Source organism: Fukomys damarensis, unplaced genomic scaffold (genome assembly GCF_012274545.1).
Source record: "Fukomys damarensis isolate Sample0158 unplaced genomic scaffold, DMR_v1.0_HiC HiC_scaffold_35, whole genome shotgun sequence".
In the NCBI taxonomy this organism is placed as follows: Eukaryota; Metazoa; Chordata; class Mammalia; order Rodentia; family Bathyergidae; genus Fukomys; species Fukomys damarensis.
Window position 1 is genome coordinate 23,992,926 of NW_022900947.1, and position 22,150 is coordinate 24,015,075.

Genomic DNA, 22,150 nt, shown 5'->3' on the forward strand with positions numbered 1-22,150 from the left:
TTTTTTTTTTTTTTTTTTTTTTTTTTTTTTTACTCAGTACAATATGTTTACACATTCAGCCTTTGAATGACAAAATATTTGCTTCTTGTTTGGGGATATCACATATACCCAGGTGTTATCAGCTTTATTTAAATTTTTTATTCAAATAGAAGTTTGTACTTATCTGAATTAAACAATTTAGTGTGAAATTTATTTGGGATATAGTAGTTAAATAGTGTGTATGTGTGTGTTTGTGTCCATGAGGTATTCATTTATAAAAAACTGACAAATACTTTAAAGAGCATCTTAACATTTTTTAGTTTCAAAATAATATCAGTGTACCAGTTTCTTCTCACTCTTTCCAAGTTCCAGTATTGTCATCTTTTACTTATTTATTTACTTAAATTTTAGCTGTTCTGGTAGTTTATAATGACAATACATGAAAATTTTAATTTACATTTGTACATAATTTTCAATGAATGATTCTTCATGCTTTTTGGTAATTTTCATTTCTGCTAACTCCAAACATAAACATATAAAGAATAATACTTTATTATGTAGGATAAATGTTGCCAGGATTCCAGAATAAATGAGATAAAGTACAGACATTAAGTTTGTATCAAAAGTAAACTCAGTTCCTGGCCTAAAATGTTGATACCCAAATCAACAATTACAACATACATTATAAAGTTCAGCCAGAGATTACACAGAGCTCAGAAAATTCATAGAAATGAGGACAGTAATGGCCATTGTGTTGGTTAACTCATGTCAATTTGTTTAGGAAACACATCCAACTGATTGGCTTTACATAGTTCTGGGTGTGACTGAACAGATGGAAAACCCATCCTTCAGTGACTGGCACCCACCACTAGGCTTGTAGCCTGAATGAGTAAAAAATAAATAAATAAATAAACACAAACAAACAAATAAATAAAATAAAATAAAATAAATTTAAAAGTGAAAGAAGAAAGGCTCATTTCTGTTTTTTTAGGAGCAGCAATGGTCTTCACATCTTCCTTGGGTATTCATATCTTGGATTCCATGTAGAATCTTCAATCTTGCAGCAATTCTAGGCAAAAGGAGCCAAACACCTTCACTGGAAGAATGTTAACCTCCTAAGAAATGGTGCTGGAAAAACTGGATTTCAACTTGCCAAAAGATTAAAACTAGACCTGGATCTCTCACCATGCACTAAACTAAAACTGAATAGACTAAGGATCTAAATATTAAGAGAGAAATACTAAACCATCTGGAAGAGAGATTAGGTAGAACTCCTGAAGTTGTTGGTGTAGAAACTTATTTTATGAACAAAACCTCAGCTGCCCATGAACTAGCACAAACAATCAACAAGTGAGATCTCTTCTTATTAAAAAACTTGTGTGCTTCAAGAGAAACAACCAATAGTGTGAAAAGACAACCCATAGTGTGGGAAAAATTTTTCACTTTGTCAAAGATGAGGTAGCCTGAGTGTTTCTGGAGTAGTTTCTGCATGTTCTAATCTCTCACTGGTCCTCAGGTATGTTTCTTTGCCAGTACCATGCTGTTTTTATCACAGTAGGTTTGTAGTATAGTTTCAAGTCAGGGTTTGTGATACCCCCCTCCTTATCTTTATTGCCTAGAATTGCTATTGCTATTCTAGATCACTTCTTGTTCCAAATGAATTTTTGGATTGCTTTCTCAAGGCCTGTGAAGTATGATGCTGGGATATCAATTGAGATTGCAATAAATCTATATAGCAGTTTTGGAAGAATGGCCATTTTCACTGTGTTGGTTCTTCTACCCAGGAGCAAGGTATGTCTTTCCATTTTTAGATAACCTCTTCAATCTTTTTTTTCAGAGTGCTATAGTTTTCAGAGTACAGCTCTTTGAATTCTTTCATTAATTTGACTCCTAGGATTTTCAATTTTTTGTATGCTATTATGAAAGGAATTGTTTGCCTGACTTCTCTCACGGTGAGTCTGTTTTTTGTGTACAGGAAAGCTTTTGATTCTTTTATCCAGCTACTTTGCTGAATTTGGTATTAAGTCTAGAAGATTTTTGGTGGAGTTCTTGGGACCTTCTAAATAGAGCATCATGTCATCTGCAAATAATGACAATGTGATGTCTTCATTTCTTATCTTTCTTTCTTTTATTTCTTTCTCTTGTCTAATTGCTGTGGCTAATGTTTCCAAAACCATACTGAACAGGAGTGGTGATAGTGGACATCCTTGCCTCATTCTTCATTTCAGTATGAAGGATTTCAGTTCTTTACCATTTAGCATGATATTGGCTGTTGGTTTTTCATAGATGGCTTTCATCACATTGAGGTAGAGACTGTCTATTCCAATTTTGTGGAGAGTTTTTATCATAGATGTGTGGTGGATTTGTCAAATGCTTTCTCTGTATCTATTGAGATGATCACGTTTCTTGTCCTTCACTCTACTACTACATTTCTTGATTTGCAAGTGGTGAACCATCCTTGCATCCCTGGGATGAATCACACTTGCTCACAGTTTATGGCCTTCTTAATGATCTCCTACATTTTATTTGTTAGTATCTTATCCTATTAGGGATTTTTGCATCTATGTTCATTAGTGAGATTATCCTATAGTTTTCATTTTTAGTTAGGTCTTTCATTGTTTTGGGGATCAAAGTGATGACTGCTTCAAAGAATGAATTTGGGAGTGTTGCTTCCCTTTCAATTTCCCTGCAGAGTTTAAGCAGTAGTGTCAGTATTTCCTCTCTAAATGTCTTATAGAATTCAGCAAGGAAGCCATCAGGGCCCAGGTTTTTCTTAGTTGGTAAGTTGTTTGTTCTGTTTTCAATTTCATTGATTGATGTTGGGTCATTTAAAACTTTTGGTAATTCATATGTATCTAGAAATCTATCCATTTCTTGTGTTTTCCATCTTATTGGCACATAGGTTCTCGAAGTAAGTACTGATGATCCTCTGGATTTCTGTTAGGTCTGTTGTAAGTCACCTTTTTCATTCCTAATAGCATGGATTTCAGTTATTTATTTCCCTTTTTGATAAGATTGGATAAGGGTTTTTCAATTTTGTTTATTCTTTCAAAGAACCAACTCGTCTTCATTGATTTTGTTGTTGTTGTTCTCTTAGTTTCCATAACATTAATTTCTTCCCTGATCTTTCTAATTTCCTCCCTTGTGTGAGCTTTGATTTGTCCTGCTCTTCTTTTTCTAGAAGCTTGAGCTTCACAAATAGGTTGTGTAATTGAGCTTGCTCTGCTTTCCTAATATAAGCATTCACTAATATGTATTTCCCTCATAAGACTGCTTTGATTGTGTCCCATAGATTCTGATATGTTGTATCATCATTGTCATTTAATTGTAGGAACTGTCTGATTTCTTCTTTAATTTCCTCTGTGACCCATTGGTTATTCAGTAGTGTATTGTTCATTTTCCATGTATTTATGAAATTCTTGTTTGTTTTGGTTTTGTTGCTATTGATCTCCAATTTCATTGCACTATAGTCTGATAAGATACAGGGGATAACTTACATTGCACTTCCTTAAATATATTCTATGAGTGAGTTTATCATCTATTTTGGAAACCAACCTATGTGTAACTGAAAATAATGTGTATACTGACACTGTAGAGTGGAACTCTCTGTAAATATCTGTTAAATTCAATTGTTCAAGAATTTCATAGAGTTCTACTATTTTATTGTTTATTTTTGTCTGGTTGATCTATTTGTGACAGTAGGTTATTTAGGTCCCCCACTGCTATTGTATTAGTGCTTATATGATTCTTCATGTCTGTTTGTATTTGTTTTATATAATTGAGTGCACTTGTGTTTGGTGCATATATATTTATGATTGTTCCCTTTTCCTCTCAGATTGTTCCCTTTACAAGGATATAGTGTACTTCTTTATCTCTCTTCATCAGTGTTGCTTTGAAATCCACTTGATCTGCAAAAAGGACAGCTAATCTTGCTTTTTTGGGTTCCTGTCCCATGCAGTATTGATTTCCACCCTTTAACTTTCAGTTTATGAGTTTCATTTTGAATTAAGTGTGTTTCTTGTATAGAAAATATTTTGTATCTTGTTTCTTGACCCATTCTGCCAGTCTATTTCTTTTAATTGCTGATTGAAACCATTCACATTGACAGTTATAACTGACATGTATTGATTTATCCTTGTCATGACTTTTTTCTTTTTGTTGAGTTCTCCCTCTTTGCATTTAATTTCTTGCCACAGCTCATGGATTCATTCTTCTGGGCTTCTTGGGTTTGTGATCCTCATTTTCGTTTGCTAGGATACTGTTTAAAATTTTTTGGTGTGCTGGTTTAGTATTTATGAAGTTCCTAAACTGCTCTTTGTCATGAAAGTATCTTATTTCTCCATCCATTTTGAAAGATAGTCTTGCAGGGCACATCAATCTGGGCTGGAGATTGTTTTCCTTTAAGGCTGGAAATATGTCAATCCACATTCCTCTTGCCTTGTGTGTTTGTGTTGAGAAGTCTGCTGTGATTCTAATGGGTTTTCCTTTTAATATTATTATTTTTCTCTCTAACTGATTGTAGCATTTTGTTCTTCTGTTGGGTTTCTAGAATCTTAAGTATTAGATGTCTATGTGTAGTATTTTAATCACAGCTACTTCCCCTATTTGGGAAGTTTTCTGCCATTACTTCTGTGAACACGTTTTTTATGTCATCTGCACTCTCTCTCTCTCTCTCTCTCTCTCTCTCTCTCTCCTGTTTCTTCTGATCAGTCTTATGTTGTTCTTCTTTGAATTGTCTAGCAGCTGCTAGATTGATCACTAATGGTCCCTTACTATATTTAAGAAAGTTTTCTTTTCCTGGTCACTAATTCAAATCCTGTCTTCTACCTGAAATTCTGCCCTCACATTGACTCCTTCTACTACTCCTTCTACTTAACTTTCAGTGGAGCTTTTAATCTCCTGAAAATCTGTTTGCATCTGTTTTATGGATTCTATTATTTCTTATGTTGAGATTCTGTCATGTTTCTCAGCTCCTCTATTTTTTTTTAATCTTTGTCCACTCTAGATTTATTAATCATGTGTTCTACTAAGGGTACAATTTCTGCTGTTATCTGAGAAATTTTTTCCTGATTTCATGTTTTCCAAGTCCTCTTTCAGTGCAGGGTCAGGGAGTCCAGGTGGTTGCATATCAGATTGTTCCATCTCACTTCCCTTTGGTTTGCCTTAGATGATCTGGACTGGTTTTGAGAATTATTTCCATGTCTTCTCATTTCAACAGAAGCAACCTGCTGTGCTTTTGTTAAGGTAATTTTTTGCTCACCCAGTGGTCAATTCTCAGCAAGCCACTGAGCAGCCTTTACTTTGTTGCTCCCCAGTATGCCAATTCTTTTGTTTAGAAAGGTGCTCTTCTATATCCCTGAGCTGACCTGCTGTCTGGGTGGGCTTCTGGCTGGGTCCCATGCAAACTTGGCTTGGTATCTATGTGTGCCTCTCTCTTGGGCCCTTATGTAGATGTTGTCTATGGGGGCCTTTAGCTGGAGGCTGTGTACCCCCGTTCCTGTATTCATCATAGTTTTCTGGTTAGGGTCTCCAGGCACTTTATCAATGGTATCAGAGTGAGCCTCTAGCTTTTGTTTATGTGTCTGTGTAATTCTTTTCCAGGTGGGCCCTTGGCTGTGGCTGATAGTATGGCATGACTAGATGAAGCTTGCATGCCTGTACAACTCTTTTCTAGGTGGGCTATAGTTGGGGCAGGGCCCAGGCTGTCATCTGCCTGCAGCCATGCCACTATTGTCCACACAGTTGCTCCTGGGATGTGCACACACTGAGAGATACTATAGCAGAACTGTAGATGAAGGTTACATGCCTGTGAAACTCTTTTTAGGCAGGCCATGGCTTCCTCTGATTTTTATATTTGAATTTTTCAACACAACTTGTTAAGACTTTGACAAATTTTAGTGAGGAACTAAATGATTTTGGCAACTTTGGAAGCTGAGGGTGTAAAATTAGGATTTGGCAGATCTAAAATATCTCCCCCAAATCTCATGAGTTTAGAAGGTAATAGAGCACTTTTCCATCATTGTATCCATCCATTGATGAGTTCAGTTACTGAATATAGTATCAGAACATGTTTTGGGTTTGAGGTGTTCTACTGGAAGCATGACTTTGAAGAATAAATTTTATCCCAAAATGTGCTACCTTAGGGGATTGATGGGGTTGATTTTAATTTCTTAGGAATGGAATAAACCAAACAGCCAAACACACACACATATACATTCTAAAGTCCCCGACATAATTTTAAAGTCATAAAATTGACTCATATAATAAAAGTATTTATATGTGAAAATTTGAAAATTTATATTTTGGGAGGTTTTTAAAAGTAAATGATAAATGAAAAATTTTAATTTTTACACTTTCATAAATATTAAATGTATATACATATATATACATTTATACATATATATTCTATATCTTCATCTGTGTTTTTCCATTCTACTTCAGTATTTATTGGACAAGGTAACCAAAACATAGGCTGAAATATGTAAACAAGTTAAGGTTTTCTTCAAATTAAACATTTTATGCAAAATATTAGCTCTCTGTTGATTCCTATGTGGGAATTTCATACTTATGGCCATGGATATCATTGGTTTAACTCAGTAATAGAACTTTGCCTACTATGTCCAAGGCCCTGGCTCAAAATTCCCTAGGATAGTAAAAAAGTAAATAAATTAATTTAAATACACACGTATTTCAATCCAGATAAATGCATCTCATGCCTCTTTCATTAACTATTTCTTTTTAAAAAATTTATTGGTGCATTTTAGTTATACAACACAATGACATTCGTGATTGGAGATTTGTACCTTTATATAATATATCTTGAATCTCATGTTTCCCCATATCCTGTCCTCCTTTCAGCCCATCCTCCCTTCTGCCCATCCACCCTTGCCTATTTACAAAGTATTTGTTTTCTTTTTTTTTATTTTCTCATGTTAATTCCATTCCTCTCTATCCTTTCCCCTACCCTTTCTACTTCCCTTTCACCTTTGCACCCTATAAAGTCTATTTTATTTCTACTAGGTGCAGTTGCTTCAACTGTATTATCAGCAAATATATTTAGTTAATTTTACTTTTCCATGATCCTTGAAATTATAACTTTGTATTACTTTGTATGAAACATTTTATAATTAGCCAAAGTAAGTTGTATTTTTGCCATCTTTGTCATAATAATTCCTAATAAATAATCCTCAGTTTTCATTGACTCTTATGAAAACATCTTAGTTCAGGGGGAATCTTCCCAAAGGGGTAGTGTACTAGTAAACCATCTTCCAGAGTGTAGGAGGATGCAGACCATAAAGAGGAGGCATTCAACACAAGCCACCACTCCTTAGAGAAATCACACCCCAGAACTAGCAAGAAAAGACCATGGCTGCTCCTCTATCCCTCTAATAATCTTGCACTAGCAATGCTTAACTTCATGTCTGCTCTTCCTGTGTTCACCTGAGTTCTCTTTGGCTCTTAGAAACTCATTTCTCCTTACTTTCATCACCTGGTCTGACTAATGATTCTTTGCAATAAACTTTCTCTTTTCAAAGAATTTAGTTTATATGCTTAAGAACACTGTTACTTTCCACTTTGTGTTTCTCAAAGAAAAAAGTACTTATTATGCCTATGTATCTATATTGGAAATAGTAAATTTTAAAATGCTTTTATTATTCATATGACAAAAATTTAGTAGACACATGAGAAGCAAAAACATGAAGTTATTGATATACACAGTGGAACACTTTGGTTGTTTTACTGAGTAGCTACTCTCTTGGTCCAGTTGATTTTTCAGAACTAGATTATTTAACCAGACTTGAGATTTGTGGAAAGACTTGAATTGAGACAAAGAAATGAAAATTTGCTGAGACAATAATATGGGGATTCTATTTGGTTCAAATACCTTTTGCTTTGCATTTGTGGAACTGTTCTCATGCTTCCATTAGATATTAATATTTACTTTTAAACTGAGCTTTATTCACTATAGTTTTAAGCTAGGTTTGGTAACTTGTAAAAATCTTGTGTAACTAAGACAAGAATTCATAAATATCATGTATTTTTTTCTACTTTTACAATTTTTCCTTTTCTGATTTCTGGGTCTTCTGTGTTCAAAGTTATTTACAAAATATAAATTTTTGGCTTAAAATATTCAATATTCAAAAGCAAAAATTATTTGTTGCATTTAAAAAATATCTCTAAGTTGTTTTTTATGGATTTATGTGTTATTGAAGTGGTACTCTTCTGTGATTAGTATTCAGTTCTGAAAAAATCACATATATAATTTATACTTATATAAAATTATGCATAATTTATAATACAGCATAGAATCTAATGTATAATGCATTACATAACATATATTTTTGCATAATTTATTATACAGAATGTAATTTGGACATATGGTATTTACACATTGTCCACTAATTTTTTTTTAAATATAATGCCAAACTTACTTAGATTTTAATACATTATGATATTTCTTGGACTTTATAAATTAAAATATTTTTCTTTTGTTTGATGGTTACAGTGAAGAATCTAAATATTGTATCTTCACAAGTGAGCATAATATAGTGTAATCTGTTTTATAGGTGGGTAAATTATCTGGCTGACTTTATAAAGGTAAATACTATCCTCAAGAAAGAAAGATATATGTTATGTCTTGAGCTAAATGTTTCTTCAAAGCTTCACACACTCATAGGTGGGGCTTTTCTAAAGTGGTTGGAACTAGGGTTGTGAATTTGCATTATGAATGTGTGATAAATGGAGTAGTCCACTGATCAAATTAATATGGTTCTGAATGTGGCTGTATAGATTTACTAAAGACAGAAGGCTCACTCTGGTTGTTTCACAAAGCATAGACCTGTGACTTGAATGGAATAAAAAGGAAAATGGAAGTTCAGAGCTGATGCTGCTGGGAGCTTTGTGCCTATTATGCCATGGACTGTTTCTATACTGTAGTACCCCTCCGCCATGTCAAACTGCCTGGAGCCAGTTGCCTGAGCTGAAACTTCTACAAACTATAGCCAAGAGTGAACTTTTCCTCCAACTTGTGGGTGTCAGGCATTTTATCCCAGCAATGAGAAAGTAACTAAGACAGCACAGTTCTGCTTTGGTTGCATATATCAACAAAGTAAAATATTGAACTTTTTTTTGCATTGTTTATTGGTACATTATAGGTATACAAAATGATGATATTCATCATTGGGAATTTGTATATTAACACGATGTAATTTGATTCTTATTTTTCCCCATTCCCCTGCCCTCCCCACAACCCGCCACCTCTCACTATTTACAAAGACTTTGTTTCCATTTTTTTTCCTTTCTCATATTTATTCCTTTCTCTTCTTTCTTTTCCCTTCACACACTCCCTTCCCTTTGGAACTTTCCTTTCTATTTCACATTATCTGTTATACATTTTGATCCTTATTTACACTTTCAGTTTCTCATATCTGAGAAACTATTTGATCATACTCTAAAATTTTTACTCTATTTTAAAATTATTTGCAAATTTCTAAAAGTACTTCAATAAAATCACTGTTAGGTGATTTACTTGCTGAAATGCATTTTTGTAGATTCCTACATGTTTTAGTACTGATACAAATTAAACCTTAGTATGGGATGTTTTACTTTCTGCCATGTAATAATATATTTTTTTAATGATTCAAAACAAATGTTATAGCACTGGTAAGATATCAGGCTCTTGAACTGTACCTCTTTGTAAAAATAGTTATTCTTAATAAAATATGATAACTAAATCAATTTATTAAATATTTATGCCAAAGATTTCAGCAAACAAAACAAAAAATTCCATTAAAGTCCATTTACATATTAGACAATAATCTTATGTTCTGTTTAATGCTCATTCCATTTTTCAAATATTTATAAACAAGATTTAGCAGAACAAAAGAACATCAATAGATGTCAATGAACAAAAATGACAAATAAATAGCCCTAAGTCTTATTTAGCCTATAGTCACAATACTTTTTGGGAAAAGTTGACCATGACGTTTTTACCTACCTATGTATTTAAAGTCAACAACAAAATCCTTATAATTATTCCTGCTACTGTAGACAGATTCAGCACACATTCATAATATACTCACATATAATGTAAATCATCTATTGTTTTGTCTGGTAGGATATAGGTACACACATTAAACATTTGTTAAATGGTAGTTTAAGTGTATATGGAATCTCAAAGTAAATCCCCCACCCCATACACATACACACACACACACACACACACACACACACACACACACACACATTTTTTTCACTCTGCACAGGCATAGAGAAATAAAACTCTTAGCAAATCATTGGTCAGCATTCTTTTTTGCTAGGGAAAAAAAAAAAAACCTGATTGCCATAGTTTAATACCTGAATTTGACTCATGGATTTAGAAGTCTCAGCTCATGGTCAGCTAGATTCAAGGCAGAATCATTATGGTGGGAAGGTACAGTGGAGCAAAGCTGGTCATTTAGTAGAGACCAGGAAGCAGAATATATAAGAAAAGATATAGAGAGAAGGCCACTCTCTAATGGCAAGTCCTCAATTATAAGACTCTCCCAACTGAGCCCTACATCTTAATAGCACATTCAGCTAAGAATATCAGTGAATTAATCCACTGCTGAGTGTAACATGTCATAATCCAATCAACTCTCTGTATATGTTGACAATTAATGTTAGCTCACACAGCAAATAATTCTCTAAAAAATCACATCCATAATTATAGGATCTATTGAAACATCAAGGAATACATAGAACAATGTTTCTCTTCTTCATTCTGAGACAGGGCATTAAAGATTTTAATAGTTTAGATAGTTATACAGACAATGCATAGCAATTTATATTATTTATTGACATTTTCTCTGGCCAACAGGAAAACCACAATATCATCTTCTACTCTTTCTCATTGTGGGGCTACTTTTTCATGTGTAGAAGTAGTATCTTCCTTCCTAAATAAATCAATACTACTCTTCCACTTTCACATTTCTCCGAGCAAAACAAAAACTGCATATTTGTTGACATAACCCAGGGTCCCAGGTACGTTGCCAATTGACTATGCATTATCTTAAGGTTAGCATCACCTCCAACATCTTTTTGTGAATTTGATGCAGTGGAAATGTATTTTGAAATTATGATACTAGGGAATATAAGGCTTTTTTTTTCACTTTCTGTGCCTTCAATATATCATATTTCCTGAATCAAATATGAATAGTATATATTATAGAATTGTGTGCAGAGACACATCGTGTACATTCTGCTGTGTGGCCGAGAGTGTCTTCTTTCTGTATTAGTCAGTTTTTCATTATTAGGACAAAATATCTAACAAATAATTTAAAGAACAAATGACTTATTTTGGGTAAAGGGTTTCAGTCCATTTCTTTCTGGTTCTGAGGCAGAAACATCATGGCAGGAGAGCACAGTGCAGCAAAACTCCTTACCACATGGTAGCAAGGATGCAGAGGAAGGAAGGGAGCCAGAGAGAAAGGCACCAACAACCACATGCAGTCCCCAGTCTAATGCCCCTGGCTAGCCAAGACTCATCCTGAAGCCTGCTTTACTAATTTTCTAGGTGTCTTTCAATCAATAAATTTGACAATAAAGGTTAATGCTCATGTTAACAGGGAGTACCACAATTGAGATGCAAGTTAGCATTTTGTCCCTGCTACTTAAAGTGTAAATTATTTAATCCATTATCCATGTATCATTCAATAGTTTTGTTGCACTCTGTCATAACATTCTGTAAAAAGGAGGTGTTACAACATTTCTGTGGAAGAAAGTAAAACAGTCATATGCTCTGAGGTATTTTCAATTGTCTTGTGGCATTTGATAGTTCCTTATTTAATTGAGAAATTTACATACATACTTTTATAAAATGTCTAGTTAAGAGTTCCTCAGCACAATACTGTGAGAACTTTTTAATGGACCCATGGGGTGTCTACATTTCTTCTGAGCATATACACTACTTTGGTCTTCTGCTGCTATGTAACAAATCATGACAGATTTTGCAGTTTAAAGGAATATTCACTCATCCCTTGGTATTCAGGGAGGATGGTTTGCAGATCCCAGCATACATGATAGATATCAAACCCAAGAATGATTCTTATGGACAATGGTGTGTTCCTTGTACATGTGCTCTATAATCTTCTCCTATACTTCCACTCATCTGCAGATAATTTATAATGCATAAAATTCCTTTAATGTTATGAGTGATGCATGAAAGCAAAATTTGCACATGTTTACCCCTGAGATGAATTTTTTTCATTGACTCTATGAGGGCTGAGTTGGAGGATACAGAGGGAAAACTGTACCTCATTGTCCCTTTGTTGTGTTGCTCAGGGTTTTGCATGGCTCTGATCAAGTGTCAGTGAAGCCTCTCTCACCTCTCAGGTATGGAAACATTTGCTTCCAATCTTATTTGAGTTGTTAGATTTCATTTTTGTGTAGCTGAATAGTGACTGTAGGTTGGAGGGAACCCAAGTGACCCAGATAGTCAGTGGTTACTTGTCCTGTGGTCCTTTCCACAGACGGCGATGAGAGTTTATTTCTCCAAGGTGAGTGGAAAAGGCACTGTCTGATGCATGCTATGAAGATAGAGTCATATACAGAATATACTGTGTACATAGCATATGATTTACACTACATAACATATAATATAGTGTAATGACATGTGTATTTTATGGGCTCTATATATTGCAAGCACATCACGAAGAGAAACTATTTCTACTTAATTTACTACATAAATTAAGCTATTTTTTTTTGTTTGCTTGTTTGTTTGGTACTGGGGATTGAATTTGGGACCTTATGCTTGTGAGGCATGTGGTGGAAACACTGAGCTACATCCCCGACTCAAGCTATTGTTAAAAAGAATTGAGGTTCATTGAAAAAGCTTTTCTTCAAAGATGATATTTAATAGTGACATGTCCACAAAAGTAATATGCATCATGATGTCTTTATTATTCTTGTAAGGATAAATTTTTATACTTAAATATGTTTTATTTTTAGTTCTAACAATCCAGCAAGTGAACATTAGACTCTATTACATGATATTTATTACATCTAAATTTAATAACATTTTATTTTACCTTGCCATTTTCTTCAATACTGTAGTAGAACAAAAAGCATTCAATTTTAGGGTTTTTGTAAGCATCGTTAGCTTCTTTTATTTTCCTGAAGAGACATTTCAATTCTTTTATTTTTATTTTTTTGTATCTGGCATCAAACTCAGGTCCTGGAGCTTGCAAGGCAGGCATGGTACAGGAGCTACATTCTGCTTTAATTCTGCTCTTTAATTCTGCCCAGCCCTTTAATTCTGCTCTTAAGGATTAAAAAAAAATACTCATAAACAGTAAGAAATGTATCTTTAATTGTATTGAAACCCTGTTATTGTATGAGTTTCTTTAATCCATATTTCTCATTCCAGCCCCTTTAAGATACTTAGATTAGAGAGAATATTTTCTTACAGTGGATAGCATTTACATTCAAATCTCTTATATTTCTGAAAGTCTTAGGAGTATGGTCTTAACTGCCATTTGTTCTGGACTATCTTTTCATAGATGTTTGTTTTACAAATATCCTTGAAAAATAGTTACTCCCACTAGTAAAGAGGACAAGAATCTTCTTGTTGTACTATGAGAGATTTCAATGTCCTGACCTTAGAGTTCTTTACCAGAAACACTGCATGCACAGGAGTCACCTGGTCCTTTTTGTGTCCCTCTGTGGAAGTTGGAATTTGAGGAACCGGTGCAAAAAAAATTGCTAACAATCTGGCTGTTGCTTTTGTTGTCAGAAACAAATTATCCTCTAGACTAATTTTTGTTTGTTTGTTTGTTTGTTTTGGGCAGCATTCTTGTAAGTGTCAGTTTAAATTTGTAGATTGCAAATAGGTAGAAATTTAACATTTCAGCAAGGTATGGGTACATTTAGCATTTAGCCTTATGACAAGTACATTTCATGACCTCCTGTTGCCCACTTCCTCCAACAGCCCCCCCCTCTGTTCAGTAGGTTCTACTGTGAAGTCCTGAATGGACTGATTGACTGATGAGTGCAGTGGTTGCATAATCCAGTAACATCACCAAAGCCACAACTCTGACACATGAAATATTCAGCGGTCATTCTAGGTCTAAACCATAGTGTTCAGTAATATTTATTAAACTAATTTAGCATAAATATATATTTAAAATAAAAGTCACCTTCTAATCTGTTTAATTGATCCTTGAGTCTCTCTCTCTCTCTCTCTCTCTCTCCCTCCCTCCCTCTTTTTTTTGTCAGTATCATGCTATTTTTAATCACAGTAGCTCTGTCATATAATTTCAAGTCATAGAATGTGATGGCCCCCAGCTTGCCTCTGTTGTCCAGAATTGTTTTTTTCTAATCTAGGTTTCTTATAGTTTCAAATGAATTCTATGCTTGTTTTCCATAATTCTGTGAGATATGCTATTGACATTTTGATTAAAATTACATTAAATCTGTGTAACAGTTTTGGAAGTATGGCCATTTCCAATATATTGGATCTTCCTACTCAAGAAAAAGAGATATCTTTCCATTTTCTAATATCCTCCTCATATTTCTTTTTCAAAGTAATGTAGTTTTCCATGTATAGGTTTTTTATTTCCTTCATTAAGTTGATTCCTAGGTCTATCCCTCCCTCCCTCCCTCTCTCTCTCCATTTCTTTCTCCCTTCCTTCCTTTCTCTCTCTCTCTCTCTCTCTCTCTCTCTCTCTCTCTCACTCTCTCTCTTTTGGATGCTTTTGTGAAAAGTGCTGTTTCTGTAATTTTTCTCTCACTGAGTTTGTATAGGTATGCTACTGATATTTCAGTGTTGACATTGTATCCAGATATGGTACTGAATTTGGTTATTAAATTTAGAAGTCTTTCAGTGGAATATCTGTAGTCTGTGCAGAATATCAGGTCATCCACAAATATTAATAATTGTTCTTTTCCTATCTTTACTCCTCTTCTTTCTTTCTTTTTTCTAATTGTTCTGACTAAAGTTTCCAAGGACACTCATCAAATTTATGTTTGACAAAGGAGCAAAAGACCTTCAGTGAAAGAAAGCCTCTTTCATAAATGGTGCTGGATAAATAGGCTTTCCACATGCAGAAGAATAAAACTAGATCCATGTCTCTCATCATGCACTAAACAAAAATTGAAATGTATCAAAGATCTAAATATTAAAACAGAAAAAAACTAAATTTGCTGGAAGATAGTCTAGGTAGAACTCTTTAAGACATCAGTGTAGGCAAAGTCTTCATGAACAAAACCCTGAACTCACAGGAAATATCATCAGGAACAACTGGAATATCATTTAATTAAAAAGCTTTACACAGCAAAGGAAACCACCAACAGAGTGAAGAGATAACCCACAGTGTAGGAAAAAAACTTGCTATTTCGTAAGGGACTAATATCTAGAATAACATATAAAGAACTCAAAAAAATCGGACCCTCCCCAAATTAAAGACCTAATCCAAAAATAGGCAACTGAAATGAATAGACACACCTTAGATGAAGAAGTAGAAGTGGAAAATAAATATATGAAAACATGTTTAACATCACTGGTCATTCAAGTGATGCAAATTAAAACAACACTGAGATCCCATATCATTCAAGAAAGAATGACTATTACCAATAAATCAATCAATAAGAAATTCTGGTGGGGTGGTGGTGAAAGAGGGACTCTTCTCCACTATTAGTGGGAGTCCAGATTGGTGTAACTACTGTGGAAATAAGTGTGGCGATTCCTCAAAAACAAAAACTAGAGGTTTCACTAGACCCAGCTTCCCCTTCTTTGTGTCTTCCAAAAAGAATTAAAAGCATTATACTACAGCAATATTTGCACACCCATATTTATGGTGGCACAGTTTGTAGGAAGTAAATCTTAGAAACAAATGTCCATCCATCAGCTGATGGATGATTAAAGAATATTTTTAATACAATGTAGCACTACTGTGCATAATGAAGGATAAGCTTGAGACATTTCTAGCTAAATGGATTTATCTTGAGACTATACTCTTGTTTTTTTGAGACAGGGTCTCACTATGTAGTTGAGACTGACCTGGAAATCACTATGTAGTGCAGGCTGGTCCCGAACTCACAGGGATCCTCCTGCCTCAATCTCCCAGCTTCTGGGATTACAGGCGTTCCCCACCATGACCGGCTCCAGACTACACTCATAAGTGAGAGAAATTGTATACACACATTTAAATACTGCATTTGGGGGGGGTGAGAAACCAAAGAAGTAAAGCTCAAAATATATAATAGAGATTGGGAAATGACCAGAAAATGTTCAATTAAGGAGAACAAGGAATGGGGCAGAGGGGAAGTAAGTAAAGGACAAGTAAAATAAAAGGGAATAGAAGGGAAAATGTAAGTGAGGAGAAGGAAAGGAGGTTAGAGGAATGGAGGGGGCAAGATATGTCATCTACAGGTACAAAACCCCTATGATGAAGGCATCCGTATGTATACTTAAAATGTACCATTAAATGTCTTCTTAAAAAGTAATAATGAAGATTACCAACCTGAAGAAATAGAGAGGAAGTTTATCAGAAAAGAAGATTTTAAGAAAGTTGCTCTTAGATGTAAAATTAGTTCCACTAACAAAGATTATTTAAGTGGAAGTTTGGATCCTGGTTGAAGACCCGAACTGGTCTCATTAGCACGGATGTCTCTCCTGGAAGACTAGAAATGCTAAGATTTCCTTTATAGGCTGGCTAACCCAGTCCATCCAGCGGTGATCCAAAACTTTCAACATCTGTCCTCTCCTTGATTCTCCCTTTGAACAGGTTCAGCACCTACAACCCAGAATGACCTTTTGACACGATTAGAGAGAAAGGGACGTACATCGAATTGCTTAGCAAAGGAGTCTTTTATTTAAAAAAAAAACATCTTTTATTTAAAAGCCTTATGTCATTAATCTTTCCTGGTGTTTGTGCTTGGAAAAAAGGAAAAAAAAAATCACATCGTAGTCCTTTGAGCTTCAATTTACATATTCAAGGCTAAAAATAATTTTTAAAAAATTTAAGTTGTTAATGTTCCCTTTGGGTAGCTATAACATGAGAAAACTAGATCTGTATAATTACTCTGTAATGACTGCTAACTGGAGTTTGTGTTGCTTGGGTCCAAAGGAAATGCTTTTGTAAGAAAAAATATGGTAAATAATTAGCAGGCCTTGTCTATTTAAAATGAGAACCAAGAACTGTCATGTAAAGGTACAAGATCCAAGATGATGGATGTAACTGTACTGTATACCTAAAAGGTACCAATAAACTCAATGAGAAAAAAAAAACAAAACATAATGAGCAGGCCAATAGAGGTTTTTCGATTTTGCCTATTAAAGGTATTTGAAAATTACCATAGCCCAGTTATAGCCACATTCATGATCTCACCCACTGAAACATACTGTATACTAAATAAAATACAAAACAAAACAAAACAAAAAATAAGATGATGAGATTAACATGCTTCATTGTGGTCTATTTTATACAAAAATGTGTTCATAGCACTTTAACATTATTACTGCTCCAAAGCATGGAGTCAGACTGCATCAGATACTGCACTTATGAGTTCCAAATTGAGATATCCAAGCATGAAAGCATGAAATAGATCTTAATTTTTAAGCATAATACTACAGTGTGTTTCCTGTTTTTGTTTCTGCTCGTCCTTAAACATTCTTATGTTGAAAAATATCAGTCAAAAGATACACAATCTGGTCCATTTTATATCATTCGTATATCATTTTGTGACATTGAAAATATATATTATTTTGCTAGAGTTTCCATAACATAATGCCAGGGACAGATTCTGTTAGATTAAAGAAATTTCTTTGTCCTAAGGTCAGGAGATGACAAACACAAAATTAATGATAGCCTTGGAGTTTCTGAAGCTTTTGCCCTTGGCTTGTAGATGGTAACCTACTCATTGTGTCCTTATATGGTCTTCCTCTAGTTTTCTGCTACCTAATTTCTTCTTACAATGTTGCCAGTGATATTTTAAAACTCCTTTCTTAATGAATGACTGGTTTACAGACCTGTTCTTCAAATGCATTCACATTTGTGGTAAAAGGGGTTAAAGCTTCAACAAAGAAATTTGGAGAGGATATGATTAAGTGACAGTAACATTTTATTTTCTCTATCCTAGAAATAGTTATATTTTCTTCTTTCTTAGGTCTTATCAACTCTGAATAAATAAGATTGCAATAGCGTACCTTAAATGTTGAAGTCTGTGTCATCCAATATGGTTACAGTCTTACTGTGAGTTCTTTAAATCTATTCAGCCAACAGGGTTGCCTCTAAAATTACCCTTTAGGATGCTTTACTCCATCTTTAAGTGCTTTGGTATACAGATTGAAAAAAAAATTATCAGATACTAGGTAGCTTTGAATAAAAATTCCTTTTCCCAATTTTGTTTCTTTTTTGTTTGGGTTTTGTTTTGTTTTCTAAGACAGGGTGTCACTGTGTAGTCCAGGCTGGCCTTGACTCACTATGTAGCTGAGCGAGGGTGGCCTAGATCTTGCCGTGGTCCTACTGCCTGAGGCTCCCAAGTGCTGGGATTACATGTGTGTGCCACTAAACCTGGCTAATCTCCCAGTTTCAAATTAGTTTCATTTTAATTTTTCCTCTCACTAATGTTCATTCATTTCAGTTTTTCCTATATACTTCAGCAGCAATCCATTGAAACGGTGTTATAATGTATCGGCCAGCTTGTACAATCATTTTTATTATTGTAAGACATCAAGCAACCAGTAAATGAGAGGTAGTTTAGTAATTAGACGTCATCAAGCATTTTTTATGTCTGTTGTCTGCTTGTCTGCTTGAATAGTCTCTTTTATCTGAGATAAATAAGCACTCTCCACATCCTTCCCTCTTACAATTCAAATGGTCACCTGGAAACTCAAAAGAAAAAAAAATTCAATGAAAATAAACTGTGTAATTAACTCAGTCTCTAAGGTTTTAAAAATGTAAAATCTCCATCTATAATAATAGTAACTCTGGTTAAAATACCCGTCTTTATTGTAGAAATTATAGTAAAAATTGGGTTTTTCTCCTTAAGCTCTTAATGCTAAGCAAAGGAATTCTAGATGGCAAAATAGAGACGTATAAATTGAATTTTTGCAGCAGTCACTTAAGTAGATTGTTAAGATGTCAGAAATGATTTATGAAGTTATGATTTTATCATTAATTTTAAAACTTCTATTATTAAAGTAGGAATTTGGCCACCATGAGAATAAGTGTTGACCCTGTTGATCAAAAGTAAAACCAATACAACAAAAACACTGAAAATACTAGTGATATTAGGGTAGAAAGGGCCTACAATAAATGGAACTTATACTGCACAGTTCTGTATTACCTGGTATTTGTTAGTCATAAATATCAGATTAATGTACAATTATACCTAATATATTTATGTACTTTGATGAGAAAGCTGGGTGCCATTAAACACACACACACACACACACACACACACACACACACAAACAAGCACTAACATGCATACACCCCCTAAGAATCAGGAGTCACTAATTCATTCATGTACATGGCTTGAGACCTCTATCAAGACAAAAATAGACAAACTACAAACTTTAAAAAATGAGAAGCAAACCATCTGCAATTTAGTCACCTCGCTTATGAAAAAAAATAGATTAATATATTGTCTTCAAAACTCCTCCAAAGACAGGGTCTCACTGTGTAGTCCAGGCTGGCTGGACTAATTCTCCAATTTTGTAGACATACAACAAGTGTTCTCTTCATACACTCCACAGGCGATTATGGTAATACCTTCTTTGAATGCAATCTAACTGAACTTCGCTTATCTCATTTGTATGAAGTATGAATGCTATTGGCAGAAATGGATTTCAACTGATGTGGCCAGATACTCTTCCAGAGAGAATGATTGCAAAGGGAATATGTTGTTTCTACTCTGTAGTATTAAGGGAATCAGCTTAGGATACTGAAGCAGCCAGGTGCTAAGACGATCAGTTTGCAATGAGTAGCCTTAAGACTGGACCAATAAGAACAAAAAACTTTGCTATTCACTGAGAACTAGAAGTGTGACAGACACACTACAGGAAACAGATTACAGAGCAGAAAATACCAAAAGAAGCAGGGTGAAGTTAATTCCAGCCTCCTCTTTTCCTATCTCCCATTAGAACCTTCCACTTATTGAAACTCAACCTGAAATCAACTACAAACCATGCATCATTGATAAAAACCCATAGGGCAAACTAAAGGTTAGAAATATAAAAAATAAATATAAGGTGGAGAAGGGAAGTCAGTTAAATGTTGAAAATGTATACTCTTTAGCAAAACAATAATCCTAGTAAATCCCTCTCTTCATCTTCCGTACATGTGCATTATGCATCTGAATTTGGATGAAGGAAAACCTAAATACCAAAATGTATGGAAGCATTTTAAGTATGATAACTACCTTCAAGTGAACCTTTATTGTTGAAAGGATTTATACTAAACTATTTCAGTCTATCAATTATGCTATACTTCCAGGAGGCTTTCTTAGACCTTCTCTCTCATTCAAATATTCAACACTTCTTTTCCCATTCTTACTTTGCTGTCATGACTTAGCTTCAAACTATTTTTAAAAGGTTCCAGAAATCAGAAAACAATGTCTACATTCTTCAACTATAACAACCCATCTCTCAGTATCTGAGGTCAGTTTCTATGTTTTCCAAATTAACTAGGATGACCCCTTGTGATTGTGCATATAGCCAGGTTTTCTTCTTGTGGGCACGTCTCATGATCTCATCTACTAAAAATCTTACTCCAGAAAATCTTCCCTTGTACTTGTTCATGGCCAACATTTTCTCCCTAGAATATCATTGCTATCAGCATATATAAATGCTATTTTTCTTCTTCCCCAAGCTCTTTGCAGGTAAACTCTGAAAGCTTGGCATTTCTTTAGTGATAGGAGTATCTGTTATTCGTGAGAGCTCTCTGGTACCAAATGTGATGATTTATGTTAATGAAATGGTGACTTGTGGTGTTTTATCTCCAGGCCATGGACAAATGGACATTGTAATCAATCTAATCAAGTGATCTGTCTAATCAATTATTTTTACAAAAATAAACCCTTGTAAAATTTCTAGACACTATAGCTTGATAAGCTTCTTGGGAGTAATATTTTGAGCATAAGATATGCAACAATCCTGTGGAACAATGTGTCCTGAATACAGTGAAAACTGCATGTTTGGAATCCTAGTCAACTCTTCCATACGTGCCTCTTCCCTTTGCTAGAGTTCATATATGCTTTCTCAGTAATAAACAATTGTCATTGGTATATAACGAGTCCTTCTGGGGGAATATTACCTGGAGATGATTGTGACAACCTCTGGACCTAGGTTTGGTGTCAGAAGTGAAGATCGTTTATGAGGACTACTTTCCCAGATCGTCCAGTCTGAATAAATCTGGACTCTGTTCTTTGACAAAATTCTCATTTCAAATGCAGAGCTTCATTTTTAAAGTTTTTTCTTCCTACTCCATTGGTCACTTGAAATGTCTCCCTTTCATTTTTCTTCTCACACTGTTTTTGCTACAAAGCTAATTCCTTTTTTCTTTGCCCTTCTTTTACTTTGTAGGAATAATGTTATGATCTTATTCATTCTTAAGACCTTAAATTTCATTTATTTGCCAATGGTACAAATACGTATCACTATTCAATCACTGATGCCAAATACAAACTAATGTACTTAAATACCCAATTAACACACCTATCTGGTCATATGATGGACTCCGAAAACCTGACACACCTATGTGAATGTCAGTCTCTTATATCACAGTTTTACCTGTGGGGCTCAAAAAATGCATCCCAAAATATTTAGAACTAAGAGACTAGGAAGATCTCAGAAGCAAGAAGGTAACTCTCACCTTCCACACATTTCTGAATGAGAGCTGATTCTAAAGAAATTGTTTGACCTCTCTTGCCTGACAGTAGGAACTAAAACCCTCATTGCAAAGCATTCCTCACCTGTATTTAAAGCAAAAGAATACCATTAAATCTTTTTATTCAATCACATTTCTAAGTGGTTGATCTTTCTTCCTTAAAATTAGGCATAGACAGTGGACAATTTTTGCTGTTTTTTTTTTTGAGGGGGAGGGGGTGGAATTTGCACAGTACCATTGAGCTACACCACATAAAATAAATTGATCAAATAAATTTGCTAGGATTTTTACTTGTTAGATTT